Raw genomic sequence first — 15,275 nt, 5'->3', positions numbered from 1 at the left:
ACGTATATCACATCACAACATGCCTTGCAAAAACAAGTTAGGCGTCCTATACTTTGTTGTTGCAAGTTTTACGTGGTTGCTATGGGCTTCTAGCAAGAACCGTTCTTACCTACGGCAAAAACCACAATGGTAATTCATCAAGTTTCATGTTTTAACCTTCTTCAAGGACCGGCCATAGTCAAATTTGATTCAACTAAAGTAGCAGAAACAGACACCCGCCAGCGACCTTTATGCAAAACTAGTTGCACGTCTGTCGATGAAACCAGTCTCATGTGCGTGGACATGTAAGGTTCGTCCGGGCCGCTTCATCCCAAAATACCACCAAATCATAATAAGACATTGGTGGTAAGCAGTATGACTATCACCGCCCATAACTCTTTGTGTTCTACTCATGCATATCATCTACGCATAGACCTAGCCCTGATGGCACTGTTGGGAAACGTTGCATGGAAAACAAAAAATTTCTATGCTCACGCAAGATCTATCAAGGAGATGCATAGCAACAAGAGGGGAGAGTGTGTCTACGTACCCTTGTACACCGTAAGCGGAAGCGTTTCACAATGAGGTTGATGTAGTCGAACATTCTTCACGATCCAACTGATCTAGTACCATACGTACAGCACCTCCGCGTTGAGCACACATTCAGCTCGGTGACGTTCCTCGCCTTCTTGATCTAGCAACACGTCGAGGTAGTAGATGAGTTCCGTTAGCACAACGGCATGGTGTGGTGATGGTGAAGTGATCTCCGCAGAGCTTCGCCTAAGCACTATGAAAATATGACCGGGGGTGTAAACAGTGGAGGGGGGCGCCGCACACGGCTAGGCAATTGTCTGGGGTGTGCTAGGCACCCCCCCTACCTCCTCATATATGTAGGTGGGATGGAGAGGGGGAGGCCAGGGGGCACCCCAAGTAGGACCGAATCCTACTTTGGCTCCTGCCCTTGGCCGCACACCCCCTGCCATGTTTGTTGGAGGGGGAAGGAAAGAGGGGGCAGAGGGAAGGAAGTGGGAATCCTAGTCCGCACTTTCCTTTCCCTTCTCCCCCTTTCCTTCTCCTCCTTAGGTCGGCCCATATGGGGGCACCCCAGCCCCTTGTGGCTGGTGCGTTTCCCCTCTTGGCCCATAAGGCCCATATCTTTTGCTGGGGGTGCCCGGAACCCCTTTCGGTGACCCGATAAGTACCTGGTACCCCCTGAAACACTTCCGGTCTCCGAATACTATCGTCCTATATATAAATCTTTACCTCTCGACCATTTTGAGACTCCTCGTCATCTCTGTGATCTCATCCGGGACTTCAAACAACATTCGGTCACCAAATCACATAACTCATATAATACTATATCATCAACGAACGTTAAGCGTGCAGACCCTATGGGTTCGAGAACTATGTAGACATGATTGAGACACCTCTCCCATTAATAACCAATAGCGGAACCTAGATGCCCATATTGGTTCCTACATATTCGACGAAGATCTTTATCGGTCGAACTATTATGACAACATACGTAGTTCCCTTTGTCCATCGGTATGTTACTTGCCCGAGATTCGATCATCGGTATCTTCATACTTAGTTCAATCTCGTTACTGGAAAGTCTCTTTACTCGTTCCGTAATACATCACCTCGTGACTAACTCCTTAGTCATTTCCTTGCAAGATTATGATGTGTATTACCGAGAGGGCCCAGAGATACCTCTCCGATACTCGGAGTGACAAATCCTAATCTCTGTCGGATTTTGGGATCTGGCAACCCGTGAGAGGTTCAAACACTGGGGTGCGTGCGGAGACCTCAACCTGCCCGGCCTGCCTACTCGCGGTCCTCCCTAGCCTAGCGCGAAGAGCTCACAGAGACACAAAGACACAGGGATTTATACTGGTTCGGGCCACCGTTGTGGTGTAATACCCTACTCCAGTGTGGTGTGGTGTATTGCCTCATGGGGCTATGGATGAACTAGTACAAGGATGAACAAGCCTCAGGAGGTGAGGTGTTCTTGAGCTGGTGCAGTGCTCTACTTGCCCTGGTTTTCGGCCTTTGGTCCCTTTCTATGGTGGTGGCTAAGCCCTATATATAGTGCCTTGGTCCTCCTCCCAAATATGAGCGGGAAGGGATTCCACAACGGCGGGATTTGAAAGGGGACAAGTAGTACAGTCTATCCTAACAAAAGTAGTCTTCGCCTACAAAAAGCCCCTGGCCGTGACGCTGTGGTGGGCTCGGTGATGACCTCCGTCTTGCCGTCCTGGCGGTCTTGGTCTTGTTGCACCAGAATGGAAACCTCTGGTTGATTCCTCGGGACTCCACACCTGTGGCTTGCCTCCCTTGCACAGAAGAGGAAACCAGCGCTCTGCACCTGTCTGGCGCCCGCCTGGCCTTGGTCGTCATGGCTCATGTCAGCTAAGCCTCATGAGGTAGCTGCATAAAGAGGTAGATGCATAGAGAGGTAGCTGCATAGATCTCTCCGCCCCTCGGGAGCCCTCCTGAGGAGGACAACTCCTTCGGGGGTCTTGGCGTCGTCCGCCTCGTGAGGCTTGGCCCTTCGCGAGGGTCTTGTGGTGTTGATGTCGAAGCTGGGCCGTACCAGGCCGTCGATGGAGCCACGTGGTGGGCTACAATCAGGCAGGACTGGATACCGCCAAGTCCAGGACGCCGACAGTATCCCCCGGGCCCAAGGCTCGCTCGGACTTGGCTTCCAGGCGAAGCCAAAGGGCAAGGACGGAGCGCCGCGAGCCCTAACAGCCCGCGGCCCTGGAGACATGTGGCGGTTGATGGGACGTGGGCGACTCCGCTTCACCATGCTTCCTCGGCAACTGCTCGACTTGACAACTGCATGCTGCATGCAGAAAGGATCATCATTACTAGAAATTGTGGGAGGCCAACGATTGACCTTCTCCTGGCTATAAACATGCGAGCGGGTGGAGCCCCTGCCCATTTCTCTTTCGTCCTGCTCCTGCTTGCTTCTCTTCCTCCCTGTCTTGCTCCCAAGGCGCCGATCAGGAGGTTCTCTGCGGCAGAAAAGGGGAAGGCTCCTAGGGAGGGGTCGGACCCTATTTCACCGAAGAAGCGACTCCACCTCCATGACAATGCTGGCGCGAGGCGGGAGGTGGCCAGGCCTTGGCAATCGAGGCCTCCGCCTAGCTTCCCCCTCCCCTTGTACGCCCGGGCGCAAGGTGAAGGAGCGCGCCGCCGAGCGGCACCTCGCGAAGATGGCAGGGCCGCCATTGCCCTGCCGGCTGCACCGCGGACCCACAGTGAGGATAACTCGCACGAGTACATGGTGTGGGTGGCGATGCCTCCTGATACCTGGATCCGTCTCCCTCGGTTCTTCGCCAGCAAACTGCCTCCGAGGGGACCGTTGGAGCTGTGGCTATAGCACGCAGGGTGCAGCAGCCTAGCCACCGGGGCTGAGGTCGAGGTGGTGTCGTCCGGAGACGTCTTCATGACGCGAGGATGGGGCGAGGTCGCCCGGGCTTGCCGAGCAGAGGGAGCCCTGGCGATCCACTTCGAGTACGACGACGCGACCACCTTGTTATTCAAGGTCTTCAACGAGCAGGGCGAGCGGCTGGAGTGTTGCCCCAGAGGAGACAGTTCGAGGGACGCCGCCATGGGAGCTGGCTACGCCGCCGCCCCCCTTAGTGCTTTATCCAGCAGCAGCGACGACTCCTGGGGATCCAGTGATTCTCCTGAGCCCAACGATTCTTCGGAGTCGAGCAACGACAGCTACGTACCGCCGAGCTCACGCCGAGGCTGAAGTGCTGCTGCGGCTGCCGCCAGGCATCTTCAGCGATGCCATAAGGCTCTGTAGTTGTTCCTCTTGCGCGAGATGAAAATCAGCCCCCGTGGGGCTTCTAAGGACCGAGATGTATTCAGTAGTATTGTTGTTCCTTTTGACTTGGTAATGGATGCGCTTATTCCAGTCCGGCTGAGTCCCTCCCTTTTCTCTTCCCTAGACAGTGTGGCGCTCTACACCGGCAGGACCCAGTCCCCAGGCGGGCTTCAGCCGTCGCTAGCATGCCAGGTCGCGATGCCATGGTCAAGGCTAGGAGGTGAGCGTCCCAAGGTCCGGTAAGAGCTCATGAGACGTGATGCTCACGAGGTCCCCCTTGGCGTGCAAGCAGCTGTATAGAGAATCAAAAAGGGGAGCTGACACGCCCAAGTGGAACTGCGAGGTGAGGCGTGTGGAGCGAAACCGGTGCCGTAGCGAATCGAGACCTATCTTTTGCGGTCCGAGCCCATCGGAGAGGCAATGCTTGTCGTCGCTCCTGTGTTGCCATCAGGTGTAGCCCATCTTGGCCACCCTCCTGCCTCGCTTGCCAAGATACTCTACGTCCTTGGGACCCGGCCCTCGAGCGAGCTCAGCCGCCACTGGTATGCCAGGTCGCGATGCCGTGGTCAAGGCTAGGGGGTGACGCTGGAGAGCCAGTAGGAGCTCCCGAGGCGCGATGCTCGGGAGGCCCCCCTTTAACATGCAAGCGACTCGCGAGGCTAGATGATGGTTGTCTAGGCCGACCCTTGGCTTGTTGTGGGGTGATCCTGCAGGTTAGATGACCAAGGAGGCCGAGAGCCCCAGGCGTGTGTCGGAGGCACCGAGGACCCTGCGAGGTGGTGTATGCGAAGCAGGCCGCGGACCAGAGCTCGATCCCCGGGTTTATCAGCATTGCAGGGACGGACCTGAGCACAAGCATCGTGTCGTTGTGTGTTTCGTGCAGGGGTGGAGTTAGTCAGACGCGTCAGGGTCATGAGGCGGAGGTCACGAGGTGACAATCATAGATAAGTTCACGGAAACGATTAGATAATTCTGGTGAATGCAAGATGATACACGCCGTAGGGATGGACCCACACGGCCTGGGGATGATGCAGCCCGAGGGGCGCCCCCAAACTGAATGAACTAGGAAGATTTTACCTGGTACCATTGCTGAATAGTTGTTGAAGTAGCCAAAAAAGGCGCGCTGCTGAAGCCATTCCTCATAGCTGCTCCGGTGCCAGGCCTCGGGAGGCTCGGACGGAGCGAAAGGCTCCTGAGAGTGCTCCTCCATCTCCGCCAGGATCGCCTGGTGCCTGGCCTCGCAGGCCACTTGAGCGTCCCTCATGCAGCACTGGAACGCCTCAGCCACGCCTGCCAGGCCGAAAGGCATGCAGACGTAGCTGTGAGGCGGTCCCTCGCATAGGCCGACATGAGACGGCGACATGAGCTGCTGAGATGTGGCCCTGTTGAGCCCGGGGATGTCGATGCAGACGTGGAACTCCTTACCCTCGCTAGGGCAGCGAGCTCCGCCATGCGGCAGGCGACGATCGTCTTGCAGAACCCTTCCTTCCTAAATCTCCTTGATCGCCTTGCTGATGAACTCCTGAACGCCTGGTGCCTCCCGCCTGCTGCCTTCTCCTAGGAAGCGTGCTCTGAAGAGCGCCTCCACATGGTGCCCGAGCGCCACCCTCGTGACATCGTCTAAGTCTGAGAACCTCCAGAGGAGAGCCCTCGAGCCCAGCCTGAGAGGGGCGCCGGGCACGCCTTCCTATGCGATGGGTGAAGATGCCTCGTCCAGAGACGCGAGGCTCAGTGTTGCGTCCTCGAGTGATGCTTCCTCACGAGGCCCACGGCTCAGCTGCAGCTTCTTTGTCTTGGGGGCGACCTCAGGAGGGAGGGCGCCGTCTTCGTCTTCCGGTTTCTCAACTATTGCAGCCTGGAAACCGCGCTCGAGGGAGCACACCGCATCCTTCTCTTGGCAGGCGACCGTGATGATTCCGCCGCTTCCTGGCATGCTGAGGATGTTGTAGCCATGGTGCGTGGCTGCCATGAACTTGGCCAGTGCTGGGTACCCTAGGATGGCCTTGTAGGGCAGGCGGATGTCAGCGACGTCGAAGTCGATGAGCTCGGTGAGGTAGTTGTTGCGCTCGCCGAAGGTGACTGGGAGGCGAACCTGCCTCCTGAGAATGGCTTGGTGGGGTGCAGCTGGTAGTATTGCACCTGGAGTCTGTTGAACGTCTAGATGGAGAGAACATTAAGCCCTGCTCCGCCATCAATGAGTCTTGGTGACGGTTACGTTGCTGATGACGGGGGAGCAGAACATGGGAAGCGCGCCAGCGGTGGCCGCGCACTTGATCCGGTCTGAGGAGTCAAAGGTGATGGCGCACTTGGACCACTTGAGGGGGTGTGTTGCCTAAAGCTTAGGGAGCGCCGCATTGACCTCGTGTGCAAACTGCTTGAAGACACGGTGAGAAGCTGGGGCCTGTGAGCCGCCCAAGATGCAGGCGATGGCTCGCAGCTCCTGGAAGCCCCCAGCCCCCTCGTCCTGGTGGTGATCTTCGTTCCTTCTCGGCGGTGGAGGCAGAGGAGGCAAGGCCGCATTTCCCTGAGGGCGGTCCTCACGAGGCTGCTCCCTCCAGTTGTCCTCGTGAGGCTGGTCCTGCCAGCGGTCCTTGCGAGGCTGGTTGTGCCACTCCGGATGGCGGTCGCGTCCGTCCCAGCGACCTCCGCCTCGGCCACCTCCACGACCGTAGCCCCGATCGTTGCGCTCGGGGCGTCGACCGAGGCGCCTGCCGCAGAGAGCCCTGAGCTCCTGGCAGTCGCTGGTGTTGTGGTTGTAGATGTTGTGGAAGGCGCAGAACAGCCGCTTGCCCTTGGATGACTCTGGGTGGTCACAGCCACGCTTGGTCTCTGGCTCTGCCGCAAGCACGGCCGGCCCCTTGCGCTTCGTGTCCTTGGTCTTGGTCTTCTTGTCTTCTGGATCAGCATTAGGGAGCTCGAGGAGGGAAAGGCGTCCCTCTTCAGCTCTCACACACGTGTTCGCCATGTTGAACATCTCCAGAGCAGTGCAGAGGTCCTCGTGGATGGCGAGCTCCTCCTTCATCTTGACGTCGCAGACGCCATCGGTGAACGCAGAGATGATGGCCTCGTCCGACACCTTGGGAATCTTAAGGCGGACGTTGTTGAAGTACTGGATATACTTATGCAGGGTCTCTCCAGGCTGCTGCTTGACGCGGCGCAGGTCGCCCGTGGCCAGCGGACGGTCGCGAGTGCCCTGGAAGTTGGCGATGAAGCGGCTCTGCATCTCCTCCCAAGAAGAAACTAACCCCTCGGTCAGGTTCAGGAGCCAAGAACGCGCACCATCCTTGAGGGCCATTGGGAACCAGTTTTCCATGATCTTATCATCACCGTTGTCCGCCTCGATGCTCAGCTCGTAGAGCTGCAGGAACCCGGCGGGGTCTGTGGTGCCGTCATAGCATGGAGGCAAGTCAGGCTTGAACTTGCTCGGCCAGACGACATTGCGGAGCTCTGTAGTGAACGCACGGCATCCTTCCATGGCCACTGGAGGTCATCGAGGGGGTGGAACATAGTCTTGATGCACACGCACCGCCACCTCCTGTGGCGGCTTGCGAGCCTGGTGCTGGGGTGCTGGAAGCACACGCGCTTCTCCTTGGGGACGTTGGACCACCTGGCAGCTCACGTCATCCTGAGCTGGTGCCGGGCGCTGCGGGTCGCACCGTGGAGCCATACGCCTTGGCTCGACGATGGCGCCCTAGGCCAGAGGCGGGGGAGGGGCCCCGTGCGCGACGTCGCCCACTGTAGGTGGGTGCTAAGGCAGCTAGCGAGCCGGCCCATCGGAGCCCCCGTGCGCGACGCTGATGAGCTCGGCAATGCGCTCGAGCCACTCCTCATATATATCACTCACGGGACGGTAGTGAAGAAGCTCCCGCGCCGTGAGCAGAGCAGCCTGCGTGTCCACCTGGCCGCGGCGCGCGTGGGATGACGAAGCTGCTGGAGTCAGTGATGGAGTAGCAGTGCGGCCGTCGCGGCGCACCGACGGGTGCAACGATGAAGCTTGCTGCTCGTGGCCGGCAGGGCCCGTGGCGGCGTTGGCCACCGGGGAAGTAGCACGGCGGGCGCAGCCGTTGTCGGTGTTCTGGGAACGAGGGTCCCCAGACTTGCCTGCCTGCGGCCTGCGGCGTGGCTCAGGTGGTGGCCCAGTATGGCCCATCTTCATCAACCCAAGCTCAAGACCCTCGCGAGGGGCCAAGACTCATGGGGTGGACGACGAAAGGCTTCCTCAGGAACAGCCTCACCAGGCAGGCTCGCGAGGAGGCGGAGAGATCAAGGCAAGGGTACCTCGCGAGGTTCTCGTAACGCAAGCCATGACGATTGAGACCAGGCGGACGCCAGGCGGGCGCCGGCCTGTGCAGTGTCCTTGTTTTCTCTTTGGTGCAAAGGGGGCAAGCACAGGCGCGGAGTACCGAGGCATCAAGCAAAGGTTACCATTTCGGTGCAACGAGACCAAGACCAGCAGAGCGGCAGGACGGAGGTCAGCGTGGAGCCCGAGACAGCGTCAACGCCAGTGCTTTTGGCAGCCGAAGACCAACTTTAGTCAGGATAACTTGTACTAGATGTTCCCCTTCAAAATGGTCGTTGTTGGCGCCCTTCCCGCTCAATATTTGGGAAGAGGACCAGGGCCTCTATATATAGAGATAGCCACCACAGTAGGAGGGGGATCGAATCCTTCTCAAGCAAGCCACCACCACAAGAACACCTCTCGCGAGGTTGTTCTTCCGCTGTACTGTTCATCATCAGCCCCCGAGGCAATCCACCACACCACACACTGGAGTGGGGTATTACACCACAACGGTGGCCCGAACCAGTATAAACCTTGTGTCCCTTGTGTTGTTCATCATTTAGCTTAGATTCTCAGCGAGGCGTTGGGACGTGGATCAGTAGGGGAAAGATCTTCGCGTGCACCCCAGAGTTCAAACCTTAAGGGTTTTGCCGGAACCCGATATCCGACATTTGGCGCGCCAGGTAGGGGTGCGCCGGATTCTTTCTTCCGTTGTTCCACGTTCGATCGTTCGTCGTGTCCATGGCTAACGCTCGCCGAGCTCGCGCCGAGCATCGGGCTGCTCTCGCCGCCCACGTCGCCCAGACGGCTCCCGTCGGTGGACCTTCCCGTCGTTCCCCGTCGTCTGCCGCCCACGCCGCCACCGGCCTGGTGGGGAACGAGCAGCAGGCGTCATCGCTGCATCCCTCGGTGCAGCGGGAAGGCCGTACCGCCACTCCGTCGCTGACTCCAAGCTCAGGGTCGATAGGCGTGCCAGATCCGGGCGCGGCGGCTCGTTGGTGAGTGCGGTGGTGGCTATGGACGGGCCCGAGCTCTGGCATGTGGGTGCGTTGGTGAGCCCGGCGGCGGCCGTGGGCGCAGCGGCATGCTGTTGAACACGGCGGCGGCCATGGCCAAGTGTGAGCGCCTCATTCTCCGATGGCTTTTGTGCGTGCCGCCCCTGGATGAGCTAGTTGTTCAGTTGTCGTGGTTGGTTTGCTCGATTACTTTAGGTTTGGCATGGGTCTCACGTGGGATTTTGTTGCAGGTTCTGAAGAGCCACCGGTTGTTCCGTTCGTCGAGGCTTCGACCGTCCTGCCGACTGTTGCTGCGTTGAGAGGTTGCAAGGCTTCTGGTCTGTGAGCTCTTATTTTTCCTTTCTATCTAGCTAATGTTTCTTAGATTAGTTGTTATGTGTGGCTTCGGTAGTTTCTTAGATGTGTTGGCTGCTCATATCTGGCTAATGTTTTTTTGGATGCATTAGCTGCTCGAGGTTGGATACGGTCGGATTCCTTTGATGGATTGGTGGATCTACTTGGATCCTTGGTATTTTTTGTTGCCATGTGGGAGGCTCGGCCGCATGTCTAGATTCCTGCCAGTTTTTTGTTCCTTTCTGAATTTGTTTGCTGGTTATGGGTTTGGCATTGTCTGCTGTCGTTAGCTTGGTTTCAAATATTTTGCCACTCTCACTGTTGGTTTCGGTTAGTCCCTATGATTAGTTGTTGGATTATGTTAGGCTCAAATGTATGGCCGTTTGGATTAGTACCTGATTATGTTAGGCTCAAATGTATGGCCATTTGGATCAGTTGCTGATTATGTTAGGCTCAAGTGTATGGCCATTTTGGATTAGTAGCTGATTATGTTAGGCTCAAAAATTATTTGTGCGTTTAGGGCCATTTTTATTAGTACCTGATTTGTTCTTTGGCTTAAGGAGTAGTTGGATGAATCACATGGCTGGCAAATTGTAGGGGTTGTGGCTGTTGTGGATGTGGTTCACTGGATTTAGGAAGCCATTCTTAGGTGCTTGATTGGAGCTTGTTAAGTAAAGGGGGTGAGATGGTTGTGTTGATTGATTGATTCAAGATCTGCCTGGTCATTTGTTTTTTGGGATCAGACATCTCACACGTTGGTTTGAGGGAATGGTGGGCCATCAGGGGCTGGATTTGTTTCTGTTTGATTGGGGCTTGCAAAAGAGAGGTGCGGGGCAGTCTGTTATTGGATTCTGTCTCCTTGTGTTATTTTGATGTTGTCATTGTCCATTTGATTTGGTTAGTCCCTGCTTAGTTGTTTGCCTTGTGGATTAGAGAAGTTGCATGGTTGGTTAAGAAGATGGGCGATCTATTCATGGTATTGTTTGCCTTTTGGATCATGGTGTTGTTCTTAGGTGCTAGATTTTCATTTGGTCCTTGCTTAGCCATGTAATCACAAGAACAGATAGGTCACATGTTTGATTAGAAAGGAGCACGAAAGGTATGTGCTTATTGTGGTTGCAGTCAGGACATTGTAATGTTGTTTTTGGGTGCTAAATTAATTTGGTTATCCTGTCAGCTCCGAGTTTCCAGTTTCTAATTATATATGAGACATAGGTTCTATGCTTTGTAATTCATGATTTGACGGAGCTTGGTAGGTATTTGCATCGTTTTGTCATCTCGTTTCATGTTAGGATCTTGCCAGGTTTGATTATGTCTTGGACTAGAGCAGCGACGCAAGTAGGGAGAGGCCGTTGCCTAGACTGCTGCTCCTCTCATCATCTTGGCTTGCAGGTCACCACGTTCACAGAGCCAGACGGGGTCTCCTGCCTGGTTGACACGTAACTGGTAGTCTAGACTGTTGCCAAATTAGCCTACCCTAGCTATAAAGTTTTCAATACCATATAAAGGATATTTACTTATGGTAGTGTTCTCTATCTAATTGTTTGGGTGAAACAATATATGATGGATTGCTACATTGTTTACTAACTGTTATATAGCTTCATCACCATTTTACCCTTCTGATATTCTCCTTTTCTTATGTCAGGTAACCGGTGAGGATATATAAAGGACACCGCCAATAGCATAGCACCCTACTGCTGCCATTACATGTATGTATAAATTCTATGCTAACTTTAGGTTCTTCCCTTGCGGCCTTTCCTCTAACCATAAGAAGTACAAAGAAATGTAGTTGGTTTTTGTTATGTATATATAACTTGATGTATTTATCCAATGAAATGAAAAAGCATCTTCCTTGCTTTTCTAGCTTAAAAAATCCCCATTTATAGTAATACTTACATATTGTTGAAATTAAGCACTAAGATTTGTTTGAGATAGCAATTTGGGAGGATGATTTACTTCTATATCGTCTGGATCATGTTTAATATTTTCTTCTAAGATTCTTTGTTCTTATCCTATTAGATACCAAATTTGCATCTTCCCTTGATTTAATTGCCTGCCACTTAATCTTTTCCATCTTTCTTTTGCCATTGGCCATGTATCAATAATACTTATTTTTGCTGCAACACTGGATAAACGTAAATGTGTTTAGCTCATTTGCATCGACAAGATTGCCATGCGCTACTATGTGTTGTGGTTGAATTATACTGAGTCCAACCTATCTTTGTGCTGCAGGTGCAAGGCCTGGATAGGAGGTCCGGTGGGTCTGCGGCAGGCTGGCGATGCTTGAAGACGTAGTAGAGGTGCAGCCTCCTGCCCGCGGCGACAACACCGAGCAGCTCGCCATGCTGGAAGGGAAGATTAAGGAGCTGTCGGAGCAAAACGAGCAAGGTTTGTAGTCCCCTAACGTTGTTTCCTCATTTTATTACCCGATCCCATATAAGTCTAACACAAGAACCAGAACTGCAATTGTTGGATATGGGATAAGTCTACTATTGTTTCCTAAACACATGCATTTATCTGTCATGTTCTGTTATTCCTGAAGATAAAGGCTCCTTTGTTGTATTATTTGAAACTCTCCAATAGTTTTAGAAACATATGTGCCCACGGTCAACGAGCCATGGCTATGGTGGTCGTGCTGGGTTCATCATGGACATCATGCCATGGCCATGGCTGGTTATGGTTTGTTCTCCTTGCATAATTATGAAGCAGGTGTTCTGCCTTAGAATGTTCAAGGCTTGCTACATGAGCTAATTAGGTCCTCTGGCTTGCTAATTGACTCTTCTCTTTTAGCCGTGCTTCTTCTGTCCTCATTTAACTTTGATAGGCGCACTGCTACATTTAGTTGGTTAGTAACTTTCTATAATAATTTTGTCCATCAGGTATTCCTGTGGAATAACTATCACGTGCCTGATCATATTCCTGTGGTACCCTGCAGCTCATGTGCCTGTGTTGAACATTCCATGTGCTTAAGATTTATTAAACCATGGAATAAATATGGGAAACTAGCATAGAACTAAAGATACACTGTTTAGGCCTTGTGTACTTATGTTCAGATTGAAAAATTCATGCTTGTTAAGATTATAGTTACTAGCCAAGAACGGTTCTATAATTGATGCTTGTAATTTGCTGTCAAGTATTGAATATGATGGGTCTTTTCGTAAATACATATTTTTTATGTAGAGAAAAGCCTGGTTTTATTTGTAATTGGGCAAATAGCCAGTCTATTCATTCATTTTTTGAAAAATTATCTAAACCTTTAGTTGGACTCTTTTTTTCATGGATAACGTCCTTCCTTTAAGAAACTTTCTAATCAAAATGACTGGAGTGCTATCATTTGGCCATACAAAAGCATAGAGGAATTGCAAGTGATGTGGTCGATGCTCGATAGTATGATTCATGTGATGTATGTGATACCTTTATATTTCAACCTTCCTAATCAAACAACTTTGAATGTGCTAAAATTCACTTGTAGTTCCAGTGGATTTTACTAAATGGCTTTATAGCTTTAATTAGTGGATTCTACTAAGATTCACTTGGTAGTTCTAGTGGATTCAGGTGTACTGTTTTGGTTCTATTATATTTTAAAATGGTTATTCATATCAGGTTGCCCATTGTTTGCCAAAGTTGTGGTTTGCGTGTCTCTCCCAGATGCCGTCAAGGGGGCGGCGGCCCAGGAGCAGCGCGAGGACCCTAAATTTGGGTGAAAGAAGTATATCACGGGTGAAATATCACGATGGCATTGTTATCATGCACTCGCTTCATTCCTAAATACAAGTCTTTTTAGAGATTCCTTTTAGTTTTTTTTTGAATCGGTGCCTTACTAATTAGGCAAAAACAAGATACTAAATCGCGCCAAACAAAAGAGGCAGTCATTTAATCAGCAATTTTCACAACAAGATACTAAATCGGTGGCTTGCTTGCATGATGATAAGTTTTGACCACAAGAATGTTCTAACAAATCTTATCCTTGATTGCAACTAAAAGAGAACTGACTAGGCCCCGGTCATCTCCACCCCTGATGGTGCTCCTAGACGTGCCACATCGCCTCCTCGCCTCCTTGGCCGCTTCGGTGCCAATGGCATTCGTGCTTTTCGGCGGGATGGTGCAAGGTGCAACTCTGACGTAGTTCCTCGCCGGCTGGACGGCGTTCAGGCGCAACCCCGACGCCCACTGAGTACTGCCTCGGCTACAACCTCCCTCGGTGAGCTCCATCTTCCCCTGCTCTGCTTCGGCTACTGTATGGGACATGACCAGGGCTATGATGATAAGTCATGGCTGATATAGGCATGCTCTCAAGCAATCGAGGCACTTGTGGGTATTAATTTGGATCCTTGTTTCTTTGAGCTGTTTTGATCACGTTCTTATTTTAATGGCTTTGTCCTTGGATGGTCATTTCTGATGAGTGGTAACCAGGGAAATTTCACCCTCGTAAGAACATATTGATCTGGTGATCCATCCAGAAATAAGACCCGCGGCTAGTTCCCTGACTCTTCAGATCTCAGGCACTTTCGGTCGTCGGATCGATTTGACTAGAACAGAGTTCTAGAACCGAGGGCTGTTGTTTTTACATTTTATATACATGTGAAAGTTATATTTCTGATTCACTTCAGTTAACATTGATTTCAATGCATATGTCTTCCTTTTTGTTGTCAGTAGTGCAATATACTTCTATTAAGTGAAAAATAATCCGGAGAGCAATTCCTTCCATTGTATATGAAGCTCTGCTAGATCCCGAATAGAAATATCTTTTAACAGGGCCGGCCCTGTGTTTCGGGAGGCCCTAGGCGAACTCGATGCCATGTGCCCCTATGTCCTAAGATCATATATATGTATGCGCGTGCGTGGTACATAAACTTAAACATAATAATTGTTGGACAATGCCATATTACGACAGAAATACTAAAAAGATAGAAAATTGAAAGTAACATGATATGATTACATCAAATAAGAACCAAATTCAACTGACTCCATCGACAACAATAATACTTAAGTACCCTTCAGTTATTGAATCTTCAGATCCCTTTCTATCTTTTTTCTCCTTGTTTGAGCAACTGACAAATGCTTCTTAGGCAATATGGCGGGCTAATGTCCTAATATTATGAAGAAAAAATTATTCAAGGAATTAAAAATTTATACATCGGATGATTTGAATGATTGGGACCCTAGACATGTGCATAGAATGACAAAAAAAAGGATGGTTGAATACATACTATAAAAGATTGAATTCGAAAACTATACATTAAAATTTGGAACTTCGTGAACACTGAAATTAGAGGATGGATCATGGATGAATAGTTGAATACGTTCTAAAAAAAGAAATTACTGAAATTGGGGTTTGCGGGGATGGATCAGGAACATGGTACAGAGAGTTATGCATGGATACGTATACGTACTTCTGTGGGCTGCGCTCACTGCTCACATACATACGTATACGTACTGCTGCGGGCTGCGGCTGCTGGATTGCCGCACGGCGGGCGACGCGCACAGTGGTGACCGAGGCGACCACAGCGACGAGAGGACGAATAGACGAGCGAGGCGTCCGCGAGATCTTCGATTGATTTGTTTCACAATCGAAACGAGCGGCCCTGCCGTGCAGCGTGCGTGACGCTTCGCTAATCGCTACCTGCTATTTGATGGGCCTATCTCATCTCGTTTTTCTTCTCTCATAATTTTTTTCTCACCTATTTTTGCTCGGCTATATTATATATGTGCACTACATCATGGGCCCCTCCCTGGGCTGGGCCCTGGGCCGTCGCCCCCCTGCCCATGCCCCAGGGCCGGCCCTGTCTTTTAATGCAGTGTAAACTGCTAGCATAGCTACATTGCGGAG

The sequence above is a fragment of the Triticum dicoccoides genome, chromosome 6B, assembly GCF_002162155.2.
Source record: "Triticum dicoccoides isolate Atlit2015 ecotype Zavitan chromosome 6B, WEW_v2.0, whole genome shotgun sequence".
Classification (NCBI taxonomy): domain Eukaryota; kingdom Viridiplantae; phylum Streptophyta; class Magnoliopsida; order Poales; family Poaceae; genus Triticum; species Triticum dicoccoides.
The sequence above is the reverse complement of the archived record's forward strand: the minus strand, read 5'-3'. Positions refer to the sequence as shown.